The sequence below is a fragment of the Equus przewalskii genome, chromosome 15 (genome assembly GCF_037783145.1).
Source record: "Equus przewalskii isolate Varuska chromosome 15, EquPr2, whole genome shotgun sequence".
Classification (NCBI taxonomy): Eukaryota; Metazoa; Chordata; class Mammalia; order Perissodactyla; family Equidae; genus Equus; species Equus przewalskii.
Window position 1 is genome coordinate 7,869,801 of NC_091845.1, and position 19,511 is coordinate 7,889,311.

At 50.1% G+C, this 19,511-nt stretch overlaps 1 protein-coding gene across 12 annotated transcripts in view; it reads left to right on the plus strand.

Annotated features, from left to right (window-relative positions):
• The window catches only part of ATP2B2 (ATPase plasma membrane Ca2+ transporting 2), a 351,827-nt gene that overhangs the window by 133,532 nt on the left and 198,784 nt on the right, over nt 1–19,511 (plus strand). The window contains exon 1 of one of the 12 annotated variants that reach the window (XM_070576513.1): nt 6,202–6,790. The exons of 10 other annotated variants lie outside the window; for them this stretch is intronic. The gene's annotated coding sequence lies outside the window, so the exon portion shown is untranslated. Of the gene's footprint in view, nt 1–6,201; nt 6,791–19,511 lie in introns of those variants that run through there. One more of the 12 variants, XM_070576503.1, reaches the window with a different exon arrangement.

The following is a 19,511-nucleotide window of genomic DNA, read 5'->3' on the forward strand; positions in this document are numbered from 1 at the left end:
AAAAATAGCAGAGTAGGTGACAGGAGCAGCTGGCCTCGCTCCTGGAGGCCACAGGGCCACCTTCTGTCACTCTCCTCCTTGTTCTCTCCTCTCCTCCCGTCACCTCCCCTGCCTCCTGTCCTCCCCTTTCCATGCTTCTACTGCCTCCTCTCACCCACCTCTCCCTCTTTTTTTTTTATACTCTGGTTTTTAAAAATTTACCATCTTAACCATTTTTAAGGTCAGTTCAGTGGTGTTAAGTATGTTTACATTGTTGGGCAATAGATCTCTAGAACTTTTTCATCTTGCAAAACTGAAACTCTATACTCATTAAACACTAATTCTCCCTCCCATTCCCCTACCCATCTTTCTCCTTTTTTTTTTCCCCTTCTGAGTTCCTTTCTCCCTTTTTTGCTCTAAGAAAGTTATGAGCTATATAAGTCAAGAGTCTTTCTGTTGAAAGTGACTCAAACTGATTTAAGCCCCAAAAGGAATTTATTGGCTTGAGTCACTGAAAAGTCTTAGGGTTACAGGCTTCAGGTACAGCTGGATCCAGGGGCCGGAACAAGGTCATCAGCACTCCTTCTCTCCTTCTCTCTCCATCTCTCAGTTCTGCCTCTCCCTGTGCTGGCTTCATCCTCAGGTAGCTTCTCCTTGTGTGGTGGTAAAGGTGGCCCCCCAGCAGCTTCAGGCTTACATCCTAACAGCTCAGCCGCCCCGGCAGAAAGAGCGCGTCCCTCCCTGTAGTCTTAGCTAGTCTTCAGGCTGACTCTCAGTGGCTCCCAGGTCACACGCGCATCTGTGGACCAGTCACTGTTGTGGGGACGCAAAGCAAAGCTTTGTTTGGCCAAGGCCAGGACTCAGACCCACCCTGGGAGCCAGCTGGGCTCAGCCTTGTGCAAGCCCCGCAGTCTGAGAGTGGGGATGAGTGGCTCCCCGAAGGCAGTCCGGGCTGCTCTGACCCAGAGGAGGAGGCGTGGTGGCCAGCAGGGGCCACAGGCTTCTCCGTGCCAGGCCGCACCTCCGGCAGCTGGGAAGCATGTGGGGATCTGGTGCTGCCTTACTCTGCACACGGCGGAAATGTCCCCACAGCACTCCCTTGCCACGGGGCCTGCATGGGACCGTCTTCAGCCAGGAAGCAGCCCCACACCGCCAGCTTTGGGGCATGGCTGGCCCCACTACTGGGCCTTCTGCTCCCCCGTCCTCCTCAGCCACCTCGGTCCTGTCACCATGATGCCCCACCTTCTGGCTCTAGTGGGATGGCGTGGAACCAGCATGGGCCTCAGACTCGCACAGATCTGGGTTCGGAGCCCTGCTCTGCCGCTTACTGAGATCAATGATGTTGGGGGAATGATAAGAACAGAAAAGTGGTCTGGAATATTACCCTCGGGTGCAGCGCCCTTTCCAGCACCTCTGACTGCTCCCCCTGCCCGGAACACAGCCCTCGGTGACTGCGCCCGCCCTATGCTACCTGCTCGACGCCCGGGCCATTTCTCCTCCTCCCCTGAAGACAGCCCCAGTGCCCTGTCCTCTGGGAATCCTGTCCCCACAACGCTCACCCTGCATCTCCCTGCAGCCTGGTCCCCCTGGAGCCCCACCCTGGGATCATGCGCCCCCTCCCTCCCTCAGCTCTCCTACCAGAAGGTTCTCCCACCTTCTTGCATTGCACCATGGAGGTGCGACTTCCCAGGGCATCCAGCCTCGGCCAGGCTGTCCCGATTCCCGATGTTGCAAAGGCGGTGGGAGACACCCCACAATCCAACGGTGCGTCCGCAGTTCACTTTTCCGATGTGCTTTTATAAGTCTTCAGAAGTTCACGCTTCCCGGGCACCTGCCTACCCTCCAGCATCTTCATTGACCTCCCAGCCAGCGGCGCTCCTGGAACTCGAACTGCCTGCCAGAGCCCACGTGCCGCCCCAGGCCTACGCCCCAGGCTCACTCTGTGTCTCAGAGCAGAGGCCCAGGCTGGGAGGCCACAGGTCACTGATCCACCACACGGCCAGGGAAGGAAGGAGGGGAGCCCCCTCGGGCCTGGAGTGACTTGCGATGGGGGAACAGGAATTGGGGAGCCTGAGTACCACCCACAGCCTGCTGTCCCAGGAGCAAAAGCCAGAACTGAAATATCACACAGTCTTGGCTTCAAATCCTGAGTTTGCCACCTATCTGCTGTGTGACCTTGGGCAAAGCACTTCGCCTCTCTGAGCCTTAGTTTTGCACATGTACAAAATGGGGACAATTGTACCCACCCCAGAGGGTTGCTGTGAGCATCCAATGACATAATAGATTGAAGAAGCTATTTGTTTCCTGTTAATAAAATAGAAAAGAATAAGTCCATAGGCATAACAACATTTTTTATAAAACAATGAAATCATGTAATAACATTTCAGTTCTGCATGTTTTCTGAGCACACACTACGTGGCCTCCTTGCTGTTTTTCAAACATGCCGGACACACTCCCCTCTTCAGGGATTTTGCCCTTGCTGTTCCCGCCCTGGGAATGCCCTTCCCCATAGGTCCTCGTGGCTGGCTCTACTCCCTCCCTCCAGTAGGGCTTATGCACCGCCTCCTCAGAGAGGCCCTCCGGCCCTCCCACCTGCCCTGCCTTTCTGGGCTTCATGGCGGCAGATCCCTCCTGAGACGTCCTGTTGCTATCTGTGTGGATTGTTGAGTATCTGTCTCCCGCCCCTGGAAAGTCAGCCCATGGGGGCAGGGACCTTGTTCCCTTCTGGCGTCCGCATGCTGGAGGACAGCCTGGCACATAAGGGGCGCTCAGTGAAGACTGCAGGCTGTTGAGGAGGTGGTTAGACCCGTCCCTGCCCCGGGAGCTCGGTTTGCACTGAGCAACATCTAAGACAGTAACAACCGTTCTAATGAAAACACCTGCTCCGGGCAGGCTCTGTCCGTCACTGTGCCTCGCCCTTCGCGTGCCGCCCTCGTGTGCTCCTCCCAGCAGCCCACCGTGGGGTTGCTGTCAGCATTCCCATTCAACAGAGGAGGCCAGCTCGGAGAGGAGGTGGGACTGGCCCAGAATCACACCGGGGGAATTCGAGCCCAGGTGTATCTGCCGCCATGGCTGGGGCCCTAGACACCAAAACTAGGGTGCCGGGAGGGAGCTGGAAGCCCAGCACACAGAGGGGAGCAGGACCTTGTGCAGTGGGATCAGGGAAGGCTGCCTGGAGGAGGGGGCACTTGATCTGGACCTTGATGGGTACGTAGGAGGCTTCCAGGCAAAGAGGAGAGAGCAGAGCCTTCAGGGGTCCGTCCTGTGGTCCATTCCACAAGCGTTCGTGGAGCGGCTTCTACGTCCCAGGCAGAGAGAACACCCTTCGGGGAATGAGGCTCTTGAACTCCAAAGTTAGCTGAGGTATTAGGGCCAGCGGCCTTGGGAGACCTGGGGCAGGGCCTGGGCCTCACTGAGCAAAGCAGAGGAGCAGGCATGAGCACCTACTGTGCGCCAGGCACAGCGCCAAGGCACCCCCTTCGCCCCCTCACATTGCATTCCCACCATTTGATACAGAGGGTACGGTGCACGTTTTCAGATGAGGGACCTGAAGCCGTGGGCTGCGAGTCTGGCTGCGGGCCGCCTGGGTTTGGTGGTGCAACGTGGGAGGAGCGCGCCTCCTGCCTGTCATAAAACGGGCTGCTGACCTGCCTCTGGCAAAGAGAGACAGGAGATGCTGTCGGGGCCCCAGGTCCTGGGCCAGCCTGGTCCTGAGAAACTGGCAGAGAAGTGGCCTAGAAGACCCGGCCCCTCTGGGCCACGTCAGCAGCCTTGGGGAGGTCTGACCCACACCCGGAGGTCTCCGTCGCTGTCTCTCTCACTTGCTTTGCGACCCTGAGCAGATCTCTTTGTTTCTCTTGGCCTCTTGTTTCCCTAACTCCCAGGAGCTGAAGGATCTTCGAAGCCGCCCTCTTGGCTCAGACCTTGCAGATGGCCGCTGTCACAATGACCCCAAGAGAGCAGCTTAGAAGGTGTCAGCTAACACTTCTGTGGGTCAGGAGTCGGCACCGGCCCCCAGGCTAACACCGGGACGGGGTGCGTCCCTCTGGGAGGCCTTCGTGGGGCATTGGCGCCTCGCCTTCCCAGCTCCCGGAGGCTGCCCTCCTCCTCGCAGGCCTTTCTCCCTCCGCAGGCGGCCTTGGCTTTCTCACACCACATCACTTGCCCCCTGACTCTCCTGCCTCCCTTTTCCCCTTGCAGGACCCCTGTGACTACATCGGGCCCGCCCCGGTCACCCAGGACCACCTCCCTTCTCAGGGTCAGCCGATGAGCAACCTTCAGTCCCCTTTGCATGTAACCTGGGGTAGTCACAGGCTCCAGGCGTCAAAACGCGGACGTCTTTGGGAGACCACTGTTCTGCCCACCATGCCTGGAAACCAGGACATCTTGGGGAGCCTTTGGGCAAGCCGTTTCTTCTCTTTGGACCTCAGCTTCCTCTGTTTTGAAATGGGGGGGATCATTGTGACCCCCCCACCTCCTGCTGCCTTGAAAGCAAACGGAGACGATGTGTGTTCACGTGGGTTGTGGAAGATCAGGCACTGCCCATGGGGTCCATTCTTTATTCCTGGGGTGTTTCTGTCGCTGGTGACACCCACTGACAGCTCTCACTGGCCACTCCAGCCTTCGTATACTTTGCTGTGAAAGGCTGCAGCCGCCACCCCCCCCCCCCACTCCACCCCCGGAAAACAAACGAGGGTCTGTCAACTGCTCCTGCTCATTATAATCTCTCGCTTCTTTTCCCAGAACCCCAGGGCCCCTGGGATTTGGGAGTTGGGGAATGTCACTCAAGGATGCCTATTGAGCGCCGAACAATAGTCCCTCATGAGGTCACACGGCCGCTTAGCAACTGCTCAGGCCCTTAGTAACCGGCCCAGAAGTGGTGATATTTACCCAGCAGAAACTTCGGGTTGCATGGCTAACGCCCAGTGCCTTCCAGAGAGCTGCAGGCCCTCAGAAGCGACCTCCACCCGCTTGTAGCTGCGTTCCAGCTCTTCCAAGAGCGGGCCCGCGAGGGAGCCAGAGCCCCCAGTCCTGTCCCAGCTCCACCCCTCTCGCTGGGCTTTCCCCGAAATGTGGGGTTCAGACTAAAGGATCAACAAATAGGGTAACCATGTGTCCTGGTTGGCCCGAATCAGTCCCGGGTTATCATGACTATTGAAAGCGTCCTTTTCATTCTCAAGTGTCCCCAGTTGGAAGACCGAATTTCTGGTCACCCCAAGGCCCCTTCCAGCCCTTGATGCCGTTATTCTCCCCCTCCGCCCTCTTCCTCAGTCCTGAATTAATCCTGAATAGTTCGGCCAAGGTTTCTCAAGGACTTTTTCTGTGCCATGCCTAGAGCTGGGCTCTAGGGAAACTGAGGCAAACCAGACGTCATCCCTGCTCTCAGGAGCTTCCAGCTCAGGGGAGAATGCCACGAAGCACTCTGCAGAAACCCAGGATTGAATCCAGAACCTTGTAGTTCTCAGCTGGCTTGCACTCCCCACTAAGCTATTTTAGTAAATAATAATGCTCCTTCGTATGAGGGTGGCACTTTGCAGTTCCAAAGCGGTTCCCTTCTGTCACCTCATTTAACCCTGCCGCCGTCTGAGGGTGCGATTTTCGTGTGTCCCCATTGCACCGATGGGGAGCTAGAGGCCAGAGGTCAGAGAGGGCGGTGGTCCAGACAGCACATGGCTGGGTGACCCTGGGAGGCGGCTCCACCTCGGCGCCTGCTTCACGGAACTGTCATGAGAAGTCAGTGCGACAACACGAAACCGTCCTTTAAAAAACAGCAGCTGCCACAAATGAGCGCCTCCGCCCGAGCTGTCGTGGCCCCGGCAGCTGCATTTTCAGGAGGTTCACCTGTTTCTCCCGTGCCCGCAGACCCCACTTTGGGGGCCTCCTCTCACGTTTCAGAGCCCCGGAGCAGATCCAACAGGATTCCCAGCTCTGCCTCGGGGCAGCTGTGGGCCCTGCTGCCAGCCTCAGTGTCCTGGTCTGTGAAATGGGCAGAGTAGCAGGTGGTTGTGAGGGTGGAAGGAAGCAAAGCCCGTGGAAGGCTTGGTCGGGGCCCAGCGTGAAGATGGTCTCAAGGATGGGAGTTCTATCTTGCTTTTCTGCCGTTGGGTGTTGCAGGCGTCTTTGCTAAGTGTTGGAGGAGTGAAGGGTTTGGGGGTGGGAGCAGGCAGCACCCCCGGAGGCGGTGTTTACACCCACCCCAGGAGCCTGTGCCGGCGCCCGCTTGGGCTCTGCTTCCAGCTGCATTGGCAGCAAGGGGGCCCGGCCGCTGAAGGCTGTTCCCCCCGCGCCCCGCTCACCTTGCAGGAGGAGCAGGGCCGCTCGCGCCCTTTTCCTTGCGGAGCAGCCCCATGGGGTCAGATCTGTCAGATCCCACGGCGATGCCTAAGTGGCTGCCGCCCACGCCCCTGCCAGCGCTATGAGTCACCGCCCGGCACCGAGGCGGCGGCCGTGGGAAGGGTGTTCCCTCTCCGGCTGCAGAAATGCTGCTGCAGGACTGCTCCAGAAAGCCAAAACCAGGCCCATGACGAGCACGGCTGCCCTCCTTATGCAACTGTTAGCATTGTTTAGACGCGCTGTTAATGTTCCTGGCTTCCGTCTGCCCAGGGCTCCAGAGAGCTGCCCGGCCCTGGCCTCAGGTCCCGCTGCCAGCAGCCCAGACGGAGCTCGCGTCCCCTTCTACAGGGGGGGGAAACTGAGGCATGCTTGAGGCCGCGTGGCTGGGACACTCCAGCCCCGGCTCTCCACATCAACCCTCAGAGCTGCCCCCGCTGGCCGTGCTAGGTAGTTTTCGGAACCAGAGACAGCGAAACAGGTAAATGTGATCCATTTTATTTCTTTTCAAATGAAACGTAATTGTGAGCAATTGTGTCCCATTGCTGGGCTGGAAGTTTGAACTCTGATTTCTGATAAAAAGAATGAAAAATCTATTTCTAAGTGTAAGTTCACTTAGAATAGAAGCGTTTCTATGGGGAAATATTTCTTCATATAAAACTTTGCATTGTTAAAGCTGGGCCGTGGGGGGGTTGGGGGGCGGGGCGTGTGGTATCGGTATTAAAGAGAAAGATGTGTTGAGGGCTGTGTGTGGCCAGCAGCGGCGATGATGGTCCCAGATCCTCGTGCGAGCTGCCGAGGCTGGCGCTCTCGCCGCGTCTACTCTGTGCCCGCGGCACCTGCTGCAGTGGGAGCATCGTTCACGGCTGCCTTGCCTGGTCACCGTGGGCTGCGTCTTTCTCTTTCCCCACTGAACTCACCAGTTCCTTTTCCGCTAGGTACCCACTCACGGTCCCGTGAGCTCATTAAGATTCAGACCTGAGCTCCCGGAGGCTGTGGGGGCAGGAGGCTTAGAAAATACTTGCACAGGCATTCAGGTGATTTTGCACCTCGGCTGGAGTCCTCTTAATGAAGCACTCCTGCTGTCCTGTCCCAGCCTTAGACTTGCCTGACCCAAGTCGAAGAAAGCCCGTCTGTGCCTTCAGTCAGAGAGCCAGCAGGCTGAGTCGTGTCCTCCAGCAGCCTGGCCTGACTGCGGTCTGTGCCCCGCGTCTGGCCTGGGCAGCTGCGAGAAACAGCTTCCTTCTCTCCCCGAGCCAGTGTGTATGTGCCCCTGTCGTCCGCCCATGACCTCACCCGGCACGGACTTCCTACTATTTAAAACTCTCCTGCAACTAATTCTGCAGACTTCGGGGTGACGTGGCTCCTCGCCGTGCTCAGGAGAATGTGCGATGTGGTGCCCAGGCAGCCTGGGATCCTGGAGTGGGCACGTTAAGTCTCGACAGGGTTCCTGTGAAGTGGATTTTGGTTTATCAGAACCTGTATGCTAGTCACTTTCTTGGGAACATTGGGAATGTGTCCTTCTGGGAGAAAGAAGTTTTCAACTCCAAAAGATAAGAGATCTGTACCTCAAATTGGACTAGATCTTTTAGAAAAAGAATCACATAAAGTGTGCTATCTGAAAACAAACATCAGAAATCTGTAGAATTAGGATCCAGTTTATTTCTGGGTTAAACAGGAAAAAAACACAAAGAAAAAAATAAAGATTGTTACGTAGTTAAATTAATCTTAAAGTGACTGGAAAGAGAAACAATAGCCTGTAGAAGGTAAAATGCTCTAGGTTCCAACATGGTCCTTAGTCTCCAGTAAAGGAGACTTGTCACGTGTCTGCTATTTGCTCAGGTTCTAACTCTCAGAAATTGTTCCTATGTCCTATCAGCCTTCCTTTCAATAAACATTTATTGCTTTTGTATTGTTCACAGCTCTTCAGTTGCTCTTTCCAGTGAGACTTCAGAGGCTCTGTTCTCTGTGGCTAGGCCGCCACACAAGTCTCCCTTGGGCGAGTCCCCAAGACCTGTCTTGTGATAGAAGTCATTGTTGTTATGGATGCCTTGGGACTCTTAATAGAATGTGACCACATAGCAGGATATTAGGGGTCACGGGATTTGGAGTCAGAAGGACCATTTACTTGCTGTGTGGCTTTAAGCAAGTGACTTAACCTCTCTGAGCCATGTGGCACCCTCTTCTCAATTCCAGCATCAGCAGGCAGGGTCAGATGCCCCTCCTCATGCTGCCCTGCCCTTGTGCTGGCCTTCATTCACCACACTGAGCGACACAGTTCCCTCTCTATCTCCCTGTCTTCCCCGGGCAACAAGTGCTCCCTGAGAGCTGTGTCATCTCTGTCCCAGTGCCCAGTGCAGGACCTGGCAAGGAGCAGAGAGAAGGGGTTTTGGCTGGGTAGGAAGAAGAAAGGAAGGGAGGGAGAGAAAGTAGGGAAAAGTGCAAACTTTAAACTCCTCTGCAACTCGTAGTTACTTATTTTAGTCTTAGGCTGGCCTAAGTGATAAGGCATGCTAAAAATGATAATATTTCTGCCACATGTCCCTTCCCAGTCAGTATTCAGCACTGACATCACCGTCATCTTATAGCTGACACGTGTTGAGCACTTATTTATACATGTGAGCCTGTTTACCTCCCAGCAGCCGGTGGCATAGGCACCACTGGGCTCCTCCATGTGACAGATGACAAAGCAGAGGTCGGGAGAGGTTGAATGATCTGCCCACATCACACAGCTGGCACATGGTCAGAGCCTGGATGGAGCCCACGTCCCCAGGATTGCAGGGCCAGAGCATTTAGCCAGTGTACCCCCAGCACCTAGTGCACGGCTTGACCAGTAGCTGATTTCAGTAAAGAGTCTTTGAATGAATGAATGAATGAATGAATGGGTGAGTCACCATCCCTCGGTGGCCCTTCTCTCACTAGACTCTCAGTCTCACCCTTAGTTCTCCTTCCTGGCATATGCAATCATCAAAACAGAACCTCTAGGATGAGTGGGGCTGGGTTCAGATGTGGGCTTCCTGTGTCGCCCTGGGGAGGTGCCTTCTCTCTGAGCACTGGCTTTGTTCTCATCCAGAGGGCAGGAGTATCAGTGCCTCCCCTCTCCAGCTGGGTTCTCCCAGAAGCAGATGATAAGACAACGATTCAGTGGCAGTAATTTATTTGGCACGCACAGGAATGCTGATAGGAGAGTGGGGAAGTGAGAGAGGAAAGGGAGGGAGGTGTTTTCAAGTTAGTTATTAATTTTCACTGCAGGCAGCTGGGGCTCAGCTGCCCTGGGGACTCTGGGAGCCAGCACAGAGCCCACAGCTCACGGTTTTCCCGCCGGAGGAGCAAGGGAGCCGGGGTGTTTATACACCAACTCCCAATTCCCGTCAGTCACTGGCTGAGCCTGCAGGCATGGGGGGAGTGGCAGTACTTCTGCAGAACTTTCAGAAGCTCTGCCCACCAGGGAAGGCCCCCAGGCAAAGAGGTGCAGATGCTGTGGGGGAAATCATTCCACAGTGGTTAGATCCGTGCGGTTACGGGCGGAGCAGCAACAGCAGCTATGTACTCTTAGCCTCACTATGGGGATTAAGTGGGTTCAGTGAGGTAAAGCTTAGAGAGACCCTGGAACACAGTAAGCTCTGAATGAGCCGTGAGGAGCCTTTTCCCAGCACCCTCTGTGTGATACGAAACAGATGCCCATGGGATCTGCTCCTTAGAACCGTGCCACCAATCTGAGGTGGTGACAAGGTCCTACTGAGGGCCGGGTACGGGGGTGCAGCAGTGAGCTTCGCCAGCAGGTCCTGGCCATCAGCGTTCGTGGTCCTTCCTGGCTGACAGAGGTTGAAGGAGCAATGATGGGCATGCCCCCAATAATGGCCAGCCCAGTACCCAGAGTGGTGAAGACCCAGGGAGCCGCTTCATCCCACCCCTCACTTTACAGAGAGGGACTCTCCAGGGCACACGCTGAGGGGGCAGTGGCGAGACTGGACTCCTCGTGCAGTGCTCCTCCCAGGGGCCTTTGAAGTGAGCGTCACACATGTGGAGGGCGTTGGGCGAGCCCTCCAGCTGGGCTGCCCAGTGATGATTTTTGCAGCACGGGAAACATATTCGGCAAATGCCTGAACTGAGAAATTTCCTGGGTGGAGAGTCCCTGCCACCTTTGGCATGAGGTGATTTTGGCTCAAAAGGGGCTTCAGCTTCCCTGGACAGGTGTCTGGAGGGTCCATGCCTGCAGCTTCCCCAGGGACTAAAATTCAGAAGTTTCATGGAACAGACACATGGAAACAAGGATCTCTCCCCCCTGCCCTGGGCTAGCTGTGTGGCCTTAGGCTCCTCCTCTCCCTCTCTGGACCATTTTCCTCATCTGTGAAGTGGGGACTGTCAATGGAATAACCTGCATGAGCGTGCTTTGGGAAATGTCAGCTCCCTGCATGTCACAGGTAGGAGAGTGTCGTTGTCATTGTTGTTGATGTTGTTAGGATTGATGTGACCTTGGGCCGGCCAGTTCCTCTAAGGATCCTCTCTCCATCTCTGCATTGGTTATTGTTGACCCCGAAGGACCAGGAATGTAAAGGCAGCTCCCTAAGACTGTAGCCATAGAATGTAACCTTGTCGGGCCTGGAAGGAATCATATGTTCCAACTCCTTATAGTGGGGAAACTGAGGCCTGGAGACGGGAGAGGACTGGCCCAAGGCCACCAGCCTCCGTAGCAGTCGTCTTTGGCCCAGAGATGCTGATTTCCAGCCCATAGCTCTCACCCACCATCTGCTGAGTACTGAGCCCCTCCCAGCCCCCGTGCCCTCCCCGCTACCCTGAGCCCCTCTGCTCCCCATGCCCGTAGAACTGACTCACCGCCAGCCAGGAAGCCTGGGAGGGTGCAGGCCCTCTTGCTGCTCATTTCCCGGCTGCCCTGGCGCCCCGTCTCTGCAGCGAGTCAACATGTCTGCCTGCGAGTTGGTGCGTGGCAGATGGCACAACAGAACTGAGCCTCGGTTTATTTTTGACTCAGAGAGGGCATCACACACGTGCATAGTGCTCGCAGAGGGGGCGGCGAGTCTGGAGCACGGGGCAGCAGAATGGAGAGCCACGCAGCCTGGGTTCGAATCCTGGCTCGGCCACCTTCTGGCTGTGCGCCCTTGGTTACACGGTCTGATCTCTAAGAGCCTCAGTCTCCCCGTTTGTAAAATGGGGTGAGGAGGCCCATAGGCCATACCTCGTCAGTCTGAGGGGCAGTTGACTACATAGTGGGAGGGGATGCACACGTGCTGGAGGACTTTAGGGTCTGACTTCCATCTCTGGAGAGGGGGAGTGATGGGACCGTGGGGCCCTCAGAAGTGGGGAGTCCCTGGCAGGCCCCCAGCTGGGGCTTGGAGTGGGGCAGTCCTCAGTGAAGGCCCTCCATGCCCCTAGGTAGGGGTTTAGTGGCCCCAGCTGTGTAGAGAGGCTGGCGGCTGCGGCAGAGCCAGGCAAAGCCCGGGGACTGGCTCCTTCTCCTGTTCCCAGTAGGCGACCCTGGACAGGGGCTCGGTGGGGCGGGCCCAGTGAAGGAGGGGTCAGGCTGAGGTGGGAAGGGAGGTGCACTGAGGGCGTCTTCAGTCAGGAGGCTGAAGGCTGGGGGAGGGGAGGGGTGTCTGAGCCTCATTCCCTCCCTCTCTTGCCCCCTGGTGGAGTCAAGCTGCCTGGGGCTTAGCAGGCTCTAAACTCCAGCCTCAGGGCCGGTGGGATGATCATTCGAGGGGAGGGGGCTGTGAGCGCGCTGGAGATGGGCAAGCCGGCTTCCTGTACGTGTTCTACAGGCCCATGTGCTGTGGAGAACCGGGAAATGGAGCCGTGTTACAGAAGAACCAAAAACCTTACCCCAGCAATGATGACATTTGGGAACATCTTTCTACATTATATTTTTTTTTTCCTGTACTATAAACATAATAAGTTTCTTCTTGGGATCATGAAGATTGAGATTCTATTTTATTTCAGTTCTCTACTCTACATTTTCCACTCCAGGTTATCAAGATATTTTCCTGGGTCATTAAAAATTATTTGAAAACATGATTTTTGATAGATGCATAATATTCTATCCTGTGGCTACTCAGTAATTTACTTAACTGATCCCCTAGGATTCAAAATTTAGATTGTGTCCAAATTATCACCATAATGGACATCTTTATGACTGAAAAATTGTTTTCATTTCCAATTATTTCCATTAGAATAAGTTCTTAAGAAGCAAAGTTGCTGGGTGAGAGACTGTACCTTTTTTTCCTTTATTAAATTTTTTGATATTATATTTGATGCCTGCAAAGGAAATTGTGTAGCATATATTTTAGCTTAATAATACAACATAGATCATGAACCCACCACCCCGCTCAAGAACTAAAATGTTACCAATAATTTGCATATTCCTGTGTGAGTGTCGCCATTTCAACCCCCTGCCTCTTCTAGAGGAAATGACCGTCCTAGGTTTATCATTTCTTTGCTTTTTTTGTTCTATAGACTGTATTTTTAGAGCAGTTTTAGGTTCATGCAAAATTCAGTGGAAAGTACAGAGAATTCCCATATACTTTGTTTATTTATTTATTTATTTTGGTGAGGAAGATTGGCCCTGACCTGAGCTAACATCTGTTGCCAGACTTCCTCTTTTTGCTTGAGGAAGATTGTCGCTGCCCATGTGCTTTTTTTAAGAAACATTTTTACCTTGTGTGTGTATGCTGATACCACCTAGGATTTGGTTTTGATTTTGTTTTAGTGCTTTAATATGACATTGCTCAGTATGGAACCTTCTGGGTCTTGCTTCTTTCGGGCAACATCATGTCACTCAGAGTCATCCATGAGGTTGCTGCCGCTAGAGTTCATTTGTTTGCATTGCTGTGTAATATTCCCTGGCATGAATATATCACAGTCTGTTGATTCATTCTCCTGCTAGTGGACATGTGCGTTGTTTCCAGAGTGGCTCCTGTAGACAATGTTGCTGGCCACATTCTTGGCCATGGTGCCATCGCCTAGAAAGGAACACAGGAGGTTAACACAGATTCCGGAGAGGGTGGAATCGAGAAGGGAGTGTGCACTAGCTTGGGTTGAGGTGTCTGCAGGTCGTAAACTGATTTGTTTTCAGAGAAGGACTGCAGAGAACATCTCGTGGGCTCACCTGAGCTACAGTGCATTATTTCTCAAGCTTAGCTGCCAAGGTCAATGATCTTGGGCTTGGGAGCAAGAGAAGGACCCTCTCCCCCACCTGCTTCAAGGAGCCAGAAGCACAGTTTGTGAAGGAGCCACTCCCCCCACCTCTTAGCCTTGGCGCCATTAAATCTGAGCATCCCTAAGAGTGGGGCATGTGCCTCTGATGGTACCCAAGAGGATATTATGAAATAACAGCCCATCACCTGTGGGAAAACTAGTTCATTTTCAGTCCTCTTTCAGTTTTCCAGGTCACATCAAGGCAAAAGGTTCTGTCTGGAACTAGCCTATCTTTCATTACAGCCCCCTCCCCACCTAAACGTTGGCTAAACTCTGAGCAGAGAACAAGCTGCCTGTGGAGTCGGGGCCTCAGGCAGGCAATAGGGTCCACTAAACGTAAGGACATCCTGTTCCTTCTTGTTTTTTTCCTCAAAGCTGTCTTAACTCTCCTGACTTCTATCAAATTATAAAATAAAGAGATCTAAACAATCTGGACATCCTTCAGAATATCACGTTGGTCCACTCTATTGATGACATCATGCTACGTGGACCAAATAAGCAATAAATGGCCAGCATGGCGGAGTCCCTGGTAAGAGTCACGTGGTACAATGGCTGGGAGATAAGTCCTAAGAGGATTCAGGGGTCTACCGCATCAGTAACCTTTCTAAGGGTCCAGTAGTCTGGGACATCACCTCCAAAATAAAAGATGAATTATTGCATCTTGCGTCTCCCCCGACCAAGAAGAAAGCACAGTACGTCCTTGCCAGTGTTTGGTCTGGTCAGTCTTCTCAACTTTAGCTATTCTAATAGGTGTGCAGCGGTATCTTGTTCCATTTTTAATTTGCGTTTCCTCAATGACTAATGATGTTGAGCGACTTTTCGTGTTCTTATTTGCCATCTGGCAATCTTCTTTGCCTATTCAAATCTTTTACTCATTTTTAAAATTGTGTGGTTTTCTTATTGTTGATTTTTGAGAGTTCTTTACATATTCTAGATTCAAGCCCTTTCTCAGATAGATGTTTTACAAAGATTTTCTCCTTGTGCCTTGTCTTCTCATCCTCTTAACAGTGTCTCGTGAAGAGCAGGAGTTTTTAGTTTTAACGAAGGTTAATTTATCAGTTTGTTCTTTTATGGATTACACTTTTATTGCCAAAGTCAGGGTCACAAAGGGTTTCTTCTGTTTTCTTTTAAAAGTTTTATAATTTGAGGCTTGAGATTTAGGCCTATGATCCACTTAGAGTTAATTTTTGTATATGGTGTGAGATGTGGATCCAGGTTTGTTTATTTTTGCATATGGATGTCCACTTGTCTGAGTACCACTGGTTGACAGGGGCATCCTTTCTGCACTAAATTGCCTTTATGCCTTTGTTAAAAATCAGTTCTTCTTACACGGATAGCTTTGTTTTCGGACTCTGTTCTACTCCTTTGAATATGTGCGTATCTTTATGTCAAAACCACTGGAGTTTTTTTCAACACATTGCACACCTTAAACTTACATAATGTAATATGTCAATTATATTTTAATAAAAAAAGAGTACATTGGTTTTGGTGAAATTGACAATTATTGACTAAGATTTGATGGACACATATTATGAAGAAAAGGAAAAATACAGAGATCAAGAATAATTTTTGAGTGTTAAGACATTTCATAATTCTCTAATTCTTTAATTCTTAAGAATTCATAGTTCTTGAAGAATCAATAGAGAATAAAATTTTGGACCTAGCAGAGAAGAAATAGAAAAGTGGCTTAATGGGATATCAGAGGAAATCAAGAGTCTAGATGGAGGAGATAAATAAATAATATTTATAAAAGTAAAATAATAAAATAATATTTGAATCTGAGTTGGATAAAAGAAGCGTATTTCAGTGTAGGGTGCTTGCATGTTTCCCTCTGAAAAAGAAGTGGAGTTGATGTTGGATTTGTAGTGAACTGAATGCTCCAGGTGTGACAATTTAAGATGGAATATATTGGAAGAGACTCAGTTACCTGACTCTTCTGATGCATCTGGGGCCCCACAAGCAGCTACAGGGATAGTGCTTTCCACGTGTGCAAATATGGGCGACCCTTTCTCAAGGTTCAGGAAATACAGCAGGATGATCACAACCAGTTTAAGCGGACTAAGTGAACACACATCAGTTACCTGAATATCTCCCGTCTCCCAAAGGCGTGGGACTGAGAAGGAGATGATGAGAACGGCGTAGGGCTGGAACGTTGCTTTGTGTATGTTATGCTCAGGCAGACGTGTTACCTTTCCCCAGGTCCTGAGTCCGAAGTCTCTGGGAAGAATTTTTATCTTGAGTTGTTGACTCAATTTTGTTTCTTTTGGACAATTAGCTGTTATCGGCTGCAACTCCAATTTTGAGTAGACTACTCCAGACCTGGATTCTTCATCGTAGATGTCCTGTTTGGCATCTGACCTTTAACAGGCTTGTGAGTCATGAGTTCAATGCTTGTTCTGTGGTGAAACGTAAGAATATAGATATATAAGAGACTTGTCTTCTTTTTATTATTATTCAGCGTATTTAAACTAAAAAACAAAAACAGTTCAGCCATTTCTCCTACCCCCTAACGCCATCTCTGGCAACCACCAATCTGTTCTCTGTATCTATAAGCTTAGTTTTGTTTTGTTTTTTTGTTGTTTTTTTCAGATTCCACATATAAGAGAGATCATACAGTATTTGTCTTTCTCTGTCTGACTTATTTCACTTAGCATAATGCCCTCGAGATCCATCCATGTTGTTGCAAATGGCAAGATTTCATTCTTTTTTATTGCTGAATAATATTCCATTGTGCATATATACCACATTTTCTTTATCCATTCATCCATTGTTGGATGCTTAGGTTGTTTCCATATCTTGGCTTTGTAAATAATGCTGCAGTGAATATGGGGGTGGGTGTGTCTTTTCAAATTAGTGTTTTTGTTTTCTGTGGGTAAATACCCAGAGGTGGAATTGCTGGATCATATGGTATTTCTATTTTTAATTTTTTGAGGATCCTCCATACTGGCTTCCACAGTGGCTGCACCAGTTTACGTTCCCACACAATACACAAAGGTTCTCTTTTCTCCACATCCTTGCCCACACTTGTTATTTCTTGTCTTTTTGATAATAGCCATTCTAACAGGTGTGAGGTGATATCTCACTGTAGTTCTCACTTGCATTTCCTAATGTTTAATGACGTTGAGCATCTTTTCATGTGCCTGTTGGCCATTTGTATATCATCTTTAGAAAAATGTCTGTTCAAATCTTCTGCCCATTTTTTAATTGGATTGTTTGTTTTTTTGCTATTGCATTGTATGAGTTCTTTATGTATTTTGAATATTAACCCCTTATCATATAAATGATTTGCAAATATTTTCTCCCATTCAGTAGGTTGCCTTTTCATTTTGTTGATGATTTTCTTTGCTGTGCAGAAGCTTTTTAGTTCGATGTAGTCCCATTTGTTTGTTTTTTATTTTGTTGCCTTCACTTTTGGAGTCAAATTCAGAAAATTATCACCAAGACTCGTGTCAAGGAACTTACTGCCTATGTTTTCTTCTAGGAGTTTTATGGTTTCATGTCTTACAGTCAAGTCTTTAATCCAGCTTGAGTTAATTTTTGTGTGGTGTAAGATAGTGGTCCAGTTTCATTCTTCTGCTTGTGGCAAAATAATTCAGTAAATATAAGGATGCACCATCACATTTCTTTGTTACTGTCAGCATTTATTTCTGGAAAGTGGCACTGGTTTTTCACTGATGGTAGTGATAAAAGTTTCCTTTAAGAATAAATGTGTTTAAGTATTAATCAAGCAAGTTATTAAGGGAAAAAACAAACTTGAGAGGACAGCTGTTAACCATCTTGACAGTCACATTCGATTGACCCAGGTGTGGGAAAGGCTGACCTCGAACCTTCTGTCTCAGAACCCTTTACACTCTTAAAAATGACTGAAGACCCAAAAGAGTTTTGCCTACACAAATACCATCTCTCCATATTTACCATATTAACAATTAAAACTGAGATTTTAATACTTCCTTATTAATTCATTTCAAATAATAAACCCATTATGACAACATATTTTGTGAAAAATAACTATATTTTCCAAAACAGAAAAAAATTAGTGAGCAGAGTAACGTCGTTTTCTATTTTTGCAAATCTCTTTAATGACTCCATCGAAGGCGGCTGGATCCTCATCCGCCTCTGTGTTTGGCCTGCTGCCATGTGATGTTTCGGTTAACGTATATGGAGAAATTCCAACTGCACAGAGATGTATGGTGGGAAAGGGAGGGAGTATTTTAACAGCCTTTTCAGATAATTAGAGATTCTGCTTTGATACTACACCCAAACTCAACAACTGATACTGTGTCAGTCTGGTCCGGCTGCCACAACAAATGCCACACACGGGTTAGACAACAGGTGTGCGTCTCCTCGCACTTCTGGAGGCTGGAAGTTCAAGATCAGGGTGTTATGGGGCTGGTTGCTCCTGTGGCCTCTCTCCTTGGCCTTCAGTGGCCGTCTTCTCGCTGTGTCCTCACAGGGCCGTTCCTCTGCACATGCTCCTCCCGATGTCTCCGTGTGTGTCCAGATTTCCTCTACTTCTAAAGACGCCAGTCAGATTCCATTAGGCCCCACTCTAATGGCCTCCTTTTAACTTGATCACCTCTTCAGAGGTCCTCTCTCCAAATACAGTCACATTCTGAGGTCCTGGGGGTTAGAACTTCAACATATGAATTGTGGAGGGGACACCGTTCAACCCATAACAGATAGCATCTTAAAAATTAATTGCAGGGCCAGCCCCATGGCACAGTGGTTAAGTTTGTCACATTCCGCTTCAGCAGCCTGGGTTCATGGGTTCGGATCCCAGGCACAGACCTACATTACTTGTCAGCCACGCTGTGGCAGTGACCCACATATAAAGTAGAGGAAGGCTGGCACAGATTTAGCTAAGGGCTAATCTTCCTCAGCAAAAAAAAAAAAAAAAAAAACGCAAAGTTTTTAAAAAGTTAATTGCAATGGAGAATCTGAAGCCATGTCAATGAACTTTTCCTTCTGTACATTAAAATCCATTTTTTTCTGTCTTCCCCTTTGATGAGTCTTTTACGCATGTGTGCTTTGGTAACATCATGCACTGGTCATTTAGAAAATATTGGGTCATGAGTCATGTAGATCTTTCAAATGTTTGCACATTTTGCTATACAATATCAAAAGAAAAATCACCTCTACAACTTTGAAAGGAAAAGGGCTCTTAAAAGCCCATAGTTCCTCTTGTCTCCTGACTGGACAGGTAGGCACTCGGACTTTGCTGGAGAGAACAGGCTTTTGTTGGGACGTTTTTTGCTTGCGCATTGGCATGTCCTCACTTCTGGCTTCTTCAGCTCCAACTCTGTGCCAACCTTCCTCTACTTTGTATGTGGGATACCGTCATAGCCTCGCTTGGTGAGTGGTGTGTAGGTCTGTGCCCGGGATGCAAACCCTGGGATGCCAAAGTGGAGTGAACAAACTTAACCCCTGCAGCACTAGGCTGGCCCTTTCCTGGGGTTTCTTTATGCCTCATATATCCCAGAATCGGATGAGTGCCTACCTGTAAAGTAGAGGAAGATGGGCATGGATGTTAGCTCAGGGCCAGTCTTCCTCAGATAAATAAGTAAGTAAATAAATAAAAGAAAGAAAGTAGAAGTATCTATATTAATATTTGATAAAGTAGACTTCAAAGCAAAGAAAACTACTCGAGATAGAGAGAGATATTATATAATGATAAAAGGGTCAATCCACCAAGAAGACATAGCAATACTGAATGTGTATGCATCAAACAACAGAGCCATAAGATATGTGAAGCAAAAACTGACAGAACTGTTACAGTGAGAGGCTTCAACACCCCCCTCTCAGTAACTGGTCGAATGACTACACAGAGTATCAGCAAGGATATAGGAGAGCCCAACACCGCCAGCAGCCGACAGGATCAAATCGACATTTATAGGACACTCCGCCCAACAGCAGCAGAACACACATTCTTTTCAAGCGTCCGCAGAGCGTATTCCAAGATGAACTATATCCTGGGCCATAAAACAAACCTC